At 44.1% G+C, this 11,977-nt stretch overlaps 1 non-coding gene across 1 annotated transcript; it reads right to left on the bottom strand.

The window, feature by feature from the left end:
- Window positions 1-8,449: 8,449 nt before the first annotated feature.
- LOC127194109 (small nucleolar RNA SNORA17) lies at window positions 8,450-8,582 on the bottom strand. Its single transcript, XR_007831240.1, has one exon. It is a non-coding gene; the product is annotated as a small nucleolar RNA SNORA17 (small nucleolar RNA).
- Between the last annotated feature and the right edge of the window lie 3,395 nt (window positions 8,583-11,977).

An 11,977-nucleotide genomic window follows, 5' to 3' on the forward strand; every position in this document is an offset into this window, starting at 1 on the left:
TGGGACCACCAGGTTGCCTAAGGAAGGGTGAACCAGCCCAGGACAGAAATGGAGCAGGTCAAAATGCCAGTGCTGATCAGTAGTGGAACCTCACCTGGGAATAGCCACTGCACTCTCCATCTCTAAATTCTGACTAAGGGTGGTGGTTGGATCTGTGGAAGTCATGGCACAATCTTGTTGAAACAGGATCTCGCGTTGTTCATTGTTGCACATGGTAAGCTAACTAGACAAGGAGCTTGCAGGGACCCGTCTCGACCTCCCAACTCATAATAGAGTGTTTTCTGGGGGTTGGTCTGGTGCTTTGTATGCTGATGCTAATTATTGGCCTCCAAGATCTGGTTGCTGCCCAAATGAGCAGACACAAGTACCCCAGAATGATGTTTGTAACCTTGCCTAAAATTTTATTCTTATTTGAACAATAAAAGGCTGCCACACTTGGACAGGCAAGTGGGATAGGTATGGCTAAGGCTCACTGGCTTTGAGGACAGTGAGGATCTTGGGAAAGGAAGACTACAAGGGAGGAAGGGAAGGAGGAAGAAGAAGACAGGATTGGAGGAGAAGGAAACCGACCGTGTGGGAAAGGAACACATGGCTGGGTCAGTGTGGAGGGAGAGATGGAAAAGACTGACAAGTATTTAGGGATCATAGATGGGAGGTAGCCTGAAATGGGGCTGGGAGGAAAAGAGAGTTTAGAAGGTTGATATCTGCCTGCCCCAGGTAAAAAGCTTGTTCTAATTAAATGTAACAGGTGTCTGTGTTTTCATTGATTGTTAGCAGGTTAGAAAATACCACCATAATAATAATTAGCCTAATAACAAACATTAATTAGGCCACACTTTTAAATTAACCACAACAGGTGTTAGAATTACAGGTGGCTACTTGTGTCAACCTTTATTTGTATTGCGAGGGGCTGAACTTAGGTCCTACACACTTGTGTGGCAAGTGCTTTACCCATTGAGCCATCTCTTCAAGCCCAAGCAGTGTACCTCCACAGTTCTACAAAGACTGGCCAAGGAATTAATAGATATCTTCTTGCTGTAGTCTACATGAGGCCTGATGCTCTTTCTATGGAAATACTCACTATGGAAGAATAGGGATCTATTTTATCTATGTGATCTGTATTTTATTCGTGACTGAGAAGGCCACCAAAGGTAGTTTGGGGGTAGTAATATATGTTTTAAAAGTCTATGCTCTGGGGGAAAGAACTAAAAAATTGAAAGTGCTAACCATTTGTTATGATGAATTTGTTCATCCTTGACATTATAAATAAAAATAATATCTAAGGGCTGAAAGTAAAGTATAACCCAATAACAAACATTTCAAATCCCATGACTCCTGACTGACATAACGCACTCAGTCAATTACAGTATCTATGCCCACCTCTGTGCACTTACCAAATTGGTTTGAAACAATGTGCCATTTCTTATGGTTTGACAGAAATGTCTACTTACAATATATCTTTATTGTCCAGCACCTAGGACAGTAGTATAAATAAATTTCTGGTGCCTCATTTTTCATGAAAACTAATAAACATTTGTGGAACAACAACAAAAAATGATGGAAAGATAGTAAAGACTTGGGAAAAAGAAAGTGACATAGAACATTAATTCACATGGCATGTGGCTTCTATTCTGGCCCCATCACCCTGGGGTAGATACTGATTTTTCTCATCTAGAAAGCCAGATCATGATGACAACTGCTATACATCACCACTGTTACGGGGATTTAAAGACTCCTAATACTGGGTAGTGGAGAATGGAATGGGATGGCATTATCTTAAACCCAGTGTTGGAGCTGTAGAGATGGCTTGATGCACAAAAGTAACTGCTGCTCCTGCAGAAGAGTGGAGTTAGCTTCCCAGAACCCACAGCACGTGGCTTACAACAGCTCGTAACTCCAGCTCCAGGGATCTTATGCCCTTTTCTGAACTTCTTGGGCAACCACACATTAGTGTGCATGCTAACTAACATGCAGACACATATACATGCACATAAATAAGTGAATTAATAAAGTGAACATATAAAAACCTTAAAACTTAGTATTCTATAAGTTTTTCTCTCACTAAAATGATGATTAAAGGTACAAACAGGGCTACTGAGATGGTTCGGTGGGTAAAGGTGTTCATCACCAAGTCTCTTGTCCTAGGGCTCACATGGTAGGAGAGAACTCACAGCCTTAAGTTGTCCTCCGCCCTCAGCATATATACTATAGTATTCACATTTACTCACATTCACATAAATAAATGAGTAAATAAACACAACACAGGCCTCCTCAAAATAATTTCTAATGATAAACGATGAGAAAATGAATAAAGGCATCAATATAAGTATTTTTCACATTTGACAGGGAAAATACTGTGTTTAATATTTACCTAGGGGGATAAAGAAATGATATAGGCCTTCCAGAATCAGCTGGAATAAGCCATCATAATATATGGAAAGGAAGTCTCACCTGTCTGGAATTCATCACAACACAACCATCCAGGAACTGGAAGGTTAAAAATCTCATGGAAGGAGTTGAGATTAGATCTCTTTAAAGACTGCTGCCCAGTCCCTAGAAATCACTTAGGAAAGAGGGAAAAGTTCTTAACTACCAAGATGACAAGAAACTTCTCACTGGAATCTCCAACTAGAAAAGTAACAAAAAAGTAAGTGAATAAAGAGAATCTCAAGAGATTTTAACAGAGTTCTTTTTATTGTTGTTTTTGTTTTTACAAATGAAGACCTGATGTATTTCAAATAACTAATATCTGATAATCTATTTTGTCTAGTCAAAGGCAGTTCATTTAGAAACTTGCACAATGATAAAATGAAACCAGGAACAAATGACAAAACTCAAAACCATTCAGCTCCATATCAAAGAACTGAGAATGCCAATAAAAATGTATTTTGTCACAAAACTTGAGTTTGCATATATAAAGCCTTAAAAATTAACCTGCTAATTTTGGCTTGCTGATATTGTTTAAGGTCTTAGAAGGACATCATGATAGCATATTGTAATATATTGAATCTTATCAACTCCAGGAAGGTGTGAGAACCTGCTACAGTGTGCACATGGAGATCAGAAAGCAACCTAAGATGTTTCCCCTCGCCTTCCACCTTGTTTGATGTGATCTCTTGTTTGCCACTGTACACCAGTTGTACCATGAGCTTCCAGTGATCCTCCTGCCTCTGCCCCTCATTGCAGAAGTACTTACGTGACACACGCATGCTCCTGTGTCTGGCTTTATGTGGGTTCAGGAGATTCAAACTCAAGCCCTCATGTTTGCATGGCAAGTGTTTCACCCACTGAGCCATCTCTGCAGCCCAGTATTTTCTGTTTAAGTGGCAGTATTATTTATAAGCAGGGTATTCATGACAGTGAAGATATGTGAATCCAAAAGCTTATTAAGAAAACACAATATAAAAAAATGTGTCATTCTAGATTCACAAAGCTCCTGATACACATAGGTATTCAATATCCTTTGATTAAATGTGATTGAGTATCAAGGCAATTAGCAAAGTTTACGATGAATATCTTTCATCCTTTTATCAACGACACTAGGTAGAATCCAGCATTGGCCACAGCAGTTCAGGAGTCACCTTTAGGTTTTCATTTTACAAGTAATGGAAAACTTCTAACAGGAAACAGAAGATACAATGGTGTGGGCAAGCTCATGAAAATGACGCAGGGCCCCCAAAGTGTTGCCGTGCTCTCCATAACTTTTCCCAGGATCCAAAGGGAGAACTAGGCAGAGCTGATTTTGATCTCAGAAGGTCTCTTCCTATCATGGTGTGTAGTGAAATATACAGTGAAGCCTTTGTGTCTGGCTTTAAGTGAAATGTTTCAGCAGGTCCTTTGCTATGTTTGCATTAATTACTAGAGGATAAGAAATTGTTTTGAGACCGTTTGAACCTTGAAGAAATGTTGTCTCTTTGGGGAATCTGTACTTGGTGCTATGTGAGAACTTGCAGCTGCACAGATCTTAGTCCTAAGACAATCCTGGCAAACCTGAAGAGTCCCAGGGGGTGAATAATGGTGATTCTGACACAACAAATGTCCTCACTGAGCTATTCCACTGAGTGTTGGAGATGGAGGCTAGGGAGACAGCTCAGCAGATCAAGGCACTTTGTGCCAAGGCTGATGGCCTGAGTTTGATTCCTAGACCCACATAGAAGAGATAGCAACTGACTACAGGACTTCTGTAAATTGTCCTCACAAGTGATCATAGATACACACACACACACACACACACACACACACACACACACACACACACACTGAGAGAATAAATAAAATAAGTAGATATTAAATGTAATAAAATTATACAGAATTGTTTTAAGAGGGGATTTTTTTAACACATTTTTATTGAAATATAAAATAATTCATATTACATCTCATTTTCTATCCCATCCCATACATCCTCCCATTCCTCCCTCCCTCCCACTTTCACCCCAATTCCCCTTCCCTATGACTGTGACCAAAGGGGACCTCCTCCCCCTGAATATGGTGCTAGGGTATCAAGTCTCTTCTTGGTAGTCTGCTATCCTTCTAAGAGGGGATTTTTATATGCTGCAAAATTGCAACAAGCATCCTTTCTGTCTTCAAATCACACAATCTGTACATCTCCCATCTGTACCCACTAACCATTAGCTTTAAGCTAAGGAGGCAATTCATTTAATGAGAATGATTCTTTTTTCCCTCCCTCCAAGGTGTTCACTGCATTCTTTAAAGCAAACACATCCTTCATGCACCTACAATGACCACTGTAACCTGGCTGGGACACTGACTTGAAAACCCCTAAGAACCAATCACACATGCACCAGGTCCTAAATATGACTCAAATACTAGCCTTCTCCAGTAGCAACACGGCCTGGCACTGGGTTCCTAAATATATTTACTCCACTAAACCAGGTGCTCACTGCCCCCCAAATTTATAAGTCAGGCTTCCTTAAGGCAGAAACATGACCAGTGTCCACAGATTTCTTACTAGAGGATGTCCTTTGCATAGCTGTGTATCGTTACTGAGTTCTAGAACTGAGCTTGTGATGTTTTAAAGAAAGAGAAATTGCTTCATGCAATGTAAACACCCACAGGGCAACATCCTAGTCCAAAGGAAGGGAAGGAAATTATTTATAAGCAGGGTTCCCTTGCTAACATCGATTTCCACTTTTGACTTTCACAAGACTTGAGAATAGGTATAGAATTATGCAGATGCACTTTGAGTGTCTCTGTCTGCTACATTCCATGGGGAGAGGAACTCTATGTTCCTGACTTAATTTCCCCAGAGCCCAAGCTTGGTGTTCACTGATTGATCAAAGACCTCAAATATTTATGGAACTCTTAGAATACTGTAGGCATTGTTCCACATGTTGGGGTCTCAAGTGTGAGCAAAGCCAGGTTCTACTTGCCTGGAAGTTACATTCTAATCTTGAACAAGACACACACTCAATAAACTGGAAATGATTTATGAAGAGGAGATATACTGCATTGCTTTCCTCACTTCTCAGGAGTCTAGGACTTTCTTAAAGAGAGACACTTGAGTTGTAGAATATTGTCTCATCTACAATGCATTTCTGTTCCTACATTGCAAACTGTCTTTTTAAACACCCTATATCTCTTTAAATCTGAGGTGACAAAAATAAGGGCAGTTTTCATGTTTCTGCACACTTGCCTTCAGATAGCATCTCATCTTTGATGAGACCCACCCAGCCCCTCCTGATTGCCTGGTGAGGAGTGGTGCTCTCTGCCCTGCTTTGATGCAGATGCTTGTCTGTGTGTGTAAACACAGTCAACTCTACCCTTCCTTTGTATGTAGCTCTAGGGACCAGCTGACTGTCTTCTTGGGGTTTCCCAGTCTGTAGAATCCTGGTGACACATGAACATCTCTCTAGGAAGTCTCCTCACTTAACATTGTGTTATTTGTTCCTCTCCGTGTTTTGTACATGAATGGTTTTTGTGAGAAATAAGAAGTAAAAAAATGTATTCTCTATGATGCTAAACTTATAAAATAAAGAGTAGGTCATAAATGGCCTGAGTCACTTTCAGCATTACAGTGTCTCACTTTACCAATAAAATTCATTCATGTAGGTCTAGAGACACAGCTCAGTGAGCAGAGTACTTACCTAGAATACACAAGGCCCCAGGTTCTAAGCCAGCACCTCATAAACCAGGGATGGTGAAGCATGCCTGTAATTCCAGCACTCAGGAGGTGGGGGCAGGAGAAGGGCAAGAGACTAAGACATGAATTTGAGAGCAGCCAGGGCTTCAAATGACTGTCTTAAAACAAGACGGAACAACAGCAAAACCCACACCCATACCATTTTGTGCCCCTGTAAGAAACATGGTAAAATCACCTCTATATGACTGTGGTTTGTCTTTCAAAGGTTCATGGGTTGGAAAGTTCCATCCCAGGAGTGATAGTGCTGAGGTCCAGCTCAGTAAGAGGTGGAGCCCACTGGCAGGTTAAGGCTACCTACGAGAAATACATTTCTCCCAACAATTCTGTTTATTTTTCAAGGCACGACGTGATCTTTTTCTCTGGCAGACTGAAAATCATTGTTTGGAGATTAAAGTTATGAAGAGATTTAGAGGGCTTGCGTCCTTTTCAGTTCCACAGAACATAACTCCTTCTAAGTGGGGCTTTAGTTTTGACCCTCTCTGCCTCCCAAACGTGAGGCTTCTGGTTCTTCAGACTATGTGAGGAAAATGAACAAAATGAGAAACCCACTGACATCCTGACTACTTAAAAAAAAAAAAACACTTTTTATTGGTTCTTTGTGAATGTCACATCATGCACCCCAACCCCACACATCTCACTCTCCCCTTCTACTCGCTCTTCCCTCTTACACCCCATAACAGAGAGAAAAATACCATTAATGGAAGCTGTAGTGTATCGCATGTGTCTGTCCTACAATATATCCTTTTGTCTACACTTCTTTGCTTACAGGTGTTCATTGCAATGATTCATTGGTCTGGTCCGAGGCCTCTGGCTTCTGCTACTCTATCAGTACTAGAGCCGCACTGGGACTCCTCTCAGATACCTCACTGTTGCCCTGTGTCATGGAGACCCTGCCATTTCATGCACTCCAGCAGTTCATTAATGGGGTAGAGGTTGGGGTAGACTAATTCAAAGCCCTATATCTGGGCCTGAGAGGTATCTGAGCTGGTCAGCCTGATGGCTTTACCACTCTCAAACCCTTGGAGCTGGCTCCCCACAACCCCTACAACCAAAGCCATCTCTACCTTGCTGCCCAGGCAAGATGCAGGACCCGCTACCACAAGTTTTGCAGATGGTAAGGAACATGGCCAGTTCTCCCGCTCTCATGACCCTGGGGCCAGCTCTCCTACCTACCATAGATGGCAAGGGATAAGGAAGGGGAAGAGGGCATCTCTACCTTGTCTGTTCCACTGCACAACAGACAAGAGGCAGGGATGGCTTTCTTATACTCATGCCTTTGGGGTTGGCTCACCTTCAATCCCCACATACAGGGCCAGCTCTACTATGCTGCCTAGGTGAGGTGCAGGGCCTGCTCTCTGAGCGCAGCAGCTGGTGAGGGGCAGGGCCCCTGTGCTCATGACTGCAGGAGTGAGGTGGGGGAGGAGAGTATCTCTCCCTTGTCCATAACACTCCATGGAAAACAAAGGCCTAGCTCTCCCATGCTCACATCATCAGGGCAGCCTACCTGCCAACGCCCACAATGTACAGGACCTGCTCTCCCATGGACTACAGCTGTCTAGGGGATTATCAGCTGTCCTGCTTTCACACCCCCAGGGCCACCTCTGTACAATGCCCAGGTGAAGGGTGGGACCAATTCTTCATAGCCCTCAGATGTCAAATTGTCCCTGGCCAGCAACCCAGACTGGGATGTCTTCCTGGCCTTCAGTGGCATCAGATCCATGCTGCTGCAGGGCCATGGACCTGGAAGTGGCCCTCAGTGGCAGCACAGGCCAGAATCCCCATCATGGCCTCGGGTGGCATCACCTGCGGCTCACTATCCTCAAGTCTCCAGCTCTTCCTCTGTTCATTGTACTGATGACTTCTGTTTCTCTTTCCTATCTATTTATCCGCCACTTACTTGCTCCTCTTAGTGGCACCCAGGGTCTCTTAGTGTCTGAGGTCGTCATGGGAGGTATCCCAGGAGTGCATTATGGAGCACTACAGGGATCATCTCTGGCATGGTACCCCTCTAGGCCTGCATAAAGATGGGCTTGTGGTCATCTCAGGCTAGCTCCCTGTCAGGGCCCATAGCACTGGTCTGGAGGTCTTCATGGGATCATTCCTCATCCAGTCCTCTCCAGTGGCTCCATGCAAGAGACCTCTGTCTTGGTCTTGTTCTCACCCTGAGCCTGTGGTCCCAGGCTGGATTCTTCTAGTCTCCTAGTCTCTGTCTTGCTCCCCATACTAGGAGCCCATCTGAACCTGCCTGGTGCCAGGCTGGGGTCATCTCAGGCTCACTTTTCTTCAGGGAATGTTAGGCTACTAATCATACAAATATTATAGGTCTGGATACTGAACATAAACACAGCCTCTCTCCTCTCTGCCACCTACTGACGCACATGAGACACAGGCAGCCACCCCTGCAATGGCTCCCATGAACCTCCCTTCATTGCAGCAGCCAACAACAGCTCTTAAAACTCTTGTCTTATGCATCATCACCACAGATGAGAGCTGTGTAGAACTACACACTGAGCTGCACAGCACTGAAAGGCAGTTGCGACAGTTAGATGTAGTTTGCCCTTGAGAGGTTTATGAGTTGAAAACTTTCCCCCTAATGTGGTGGTGGTGTCAAGATGTGGACCCTTTAAGAGGCAGGGTCGACTGGAAGATAATTAGGTTATGGGGTTTGGACCCTGTGAATGGAGAAACAGGGTTCCAAGGCAGGGTAGTAATAAAGTAGTTCTAAAAACTGGGTTGTAAAAAAAAGGGGGGGATTCCTCTCCCTGGTATCTTTCATCTTTGTTCCTTCTACACATGGGTTTCCGGTCCCCCTTTACCACTTCTCTGTCCGGTTGTGACACAGCCTCTGACAGACCCTGCACGGCACCATCAGAGTCATGAGTTCAATGAATCTATCTTCTTTTCATTACCTGGAGCCCAGGGTTTTGTTGTAGCAACATGAAGCAGGCTAAGGCCAGGTGTTTACATTAAGATGTCATTTTCTTTCAAATTTTAAGAATGAAATTTAGAGGATGACTAGATAGAGCAGGGGGGTAAAGACACTTGCTGCCCAGCCTGATGACCCAAGTTCAATTCTCAAAGCCTACCTGGTGAAAGGGCAAAACCAACTTCTCCAGGAACACACACACACACACACACACACACACACACACACACACACACACACACACTGTAATAAAAATAAAACAATGAAATTTGGAATTTTTCAAAGCAAGGTCCAGCACACCCAGATGAATGTTCTATTGCATAGAAGTTACTTAAATTCTCTCACAAAGGTAAGAAATGGATGACCAGATCTGGTGGTGCATGTCTGTAATCCTATCTCCTCAGGAGGCTGAGGCAGGAGGATCACAAGTTCAAAGCCTGCCTAAGTTACAGAGTAAATTCAAGGACAACCTAGACAAGTTAGTCAGTCTCTGTCCCTAAAAGGGACTGGAGGGTGGTTCATAGGTAGAGTATTGCCTAACCTGTACAAGGCCCTAGGTCCATTCCCCATACTGAAAAATAATGAATAAATAAATAAAATGGGTGTAAACACCCTCAACGGAAGGACTGAAGATTGAGCTACCCACCACAATTCGTAAGAGAAAGTGTTTGGGTAAACAGTGTGAGGCACGTACAGGATGGTATTGGCAGCCAGGACGGGTGTAGGTATAAAGATGAAACTGCACACAACAACAAACACTTTCGCAAAAATGAATGGATGCAACACACCAGAACAACAAAGCGGGCAGACGAAAGGGGTATAGGAAAAAATGGTAAAGGAGGAGGGGGGGAAAAAAGACCAGGAACGGGTAAAAGCAGAGAGCGAAAGAGGAGAGAATAGAGAAGAGAAATAGAGCGCGCAGAGAAAAGAGAGATCATAGAGAATCGAGACGAGAGTATAACAGCAAAACAAAAGAGAGAGAAAAAAAAATAGAGAGCAGAGAGAGAGTAGATGTAAACAAGCGATGATAGGAGACGTAGATTAAGAGAAAATAGAGAGAGAGAGAGAGAGAGAGAGAAAAGAGAAAGAGAAAGCGAGAGTCGATGGAGAGAGAGAAAAGGCGACGAGAGGGAGAGAGAGAGAAAAGAGAGGAGAGAGAAGAGCAGACCAGAGACGAGCGAGCGACTAAGAGGAGAGGGAGAGAGAGATGAAAGAGGAAGGAGAAAGAGCAACGCGTAGAGAGAGAGAGCTCGTAGGAGGGGAGATCGAGCGACAGAGAGCGAGTAGAGAGTGAGCCGGAGAGGGAGAGAGCGCGAGCGCGAGGGGCTCGCGAGAGCGCGCAGGGAGAGGAGAAGCGCGATAGAAAGCGAGAGGGGCGCGAGCAAGGAGAGAACGATGATCGCTAGATAGCTATCGAGCGAGCTCACAGAGAAATTAGCGAGCGCCTCTCGTTCGCTTCGCGCAACTCAGTCGAGCCGATGGAGAGATCGTGAGTGGAGCTGAGATACGATTAGTATAGCTCCCTCGCTCCTATGATCCCTCGCTCTCTCTCTCTTTGCGCTCTCTCTCTCTAAGATGTATAGCGATATAGCTAGTGATATCTCCCTCTACTCTCTCTCCCTCTCTCTCTCCTCCCTCTCTCTCTCCTCCCTCTCTCTCTCTCTCTCCTCTCTCTCTCTCTCTCTCTCTCTCACACACACACACATATACACACACAAATAACAAGGTAAATAAATTCTAGTAGAGGCAGAAAATGTGAAGAGATTACAAGTTGCTATTATCAAGGTGGCTTTAAAGTAGGATGTAAATTTTCACTACAAGAGCCATTTTCATAGGTGGAAGAGACTGGCAGAGGCAATAGCTAGTGAAGTGGTTGAGTGGACACATATTTTACAGATCTGCCTGTTGTTTCCTGAAAGCAGTGTGCAAAGGTGTCAGCCCAGCTCAAAAGTGCAAATAGAACAGGCTTCCTTTTTCACCACAGATAACAAGATTAAAAGATTTCTTGTTGAAAGAACTCTCTCTCTCTCTCTCTCTCTCTCTCTCTCTCTCTCTCTCTCTCTCTCCCTCCCTCTTCCTCCTTCTCTTCTTTGTTAGTTACAAAATTGAAAGGGAATTTTAAGACAGCAACAACTACAGAGTTTTTGCTGTAAGGTGCAAGCAGGAGAGATGAGCCTCTGCCTGACACAGAATGCTGACATGCTGACTTGCAAACAGATGAATTAATCATAAGGCGTTGGCTTTGGCCAGATACAGAGACACCCACTTTCAAGGCCAGAGCACGTGTCGCATTCCCCCTTGAAGACCAGGTTCAGACTTCACCAGCTTTGCAGAAAACTTTGCCCCAGGTCAGAATGAGCGGTGTCATCTTCATGCTACCACAGTACAACCAGCCTCCTGCACTCCCACACTGCACTGCTCTAAGGTCCGTGCTCATTTTCCCACTGAAGCCCAAAGACCCTCTTTCCTAGGGAGACAGAAGCGATGTTTACTTCCTCCTCAAAAGTTTCCAATGATGAACCCAAGACTGATTCCACTAGCTGGTTCCTGGGGAACCAGTGAGTCTATTGGGCTTAGTTACAGAGCATGACTGGGGGATTCCAGGTCAGAGCATTGAGGACCCTAAAGCAGCCAAACTGGAAAGTCTTCACCCAGCATAGATATGGAATCTTCATAGCCACATACACTTAGGTTAGCCTTCCCCAGCCTGTATATTCCAGCACCTCCTGAGACTCCAAGGACATGTGTAATTATGGCAGAACCACATGCAAACAGCCAGGAAGAAGGGCTGGAATCCGAGGCTAAGTTTCAATGAGCCCTCCTCCCCCTTCCTTCCATGAGAAACATCAACAAGTCTGGCAAGGAGTAACAGCTGATCTGTTAACAATGAT

This window comes from Acomys russatus, chromosome 9, assembly GCF_903995435.1.
Source record: "Acomys russatus chromosome 9, mAcoRus1.1, whole genome shotgun sequence".
NCBI lineage: Eukaryota > Metazoa > Chordata > Mammalia > Rodentia > Muridae > Acomys > Acomys russatus.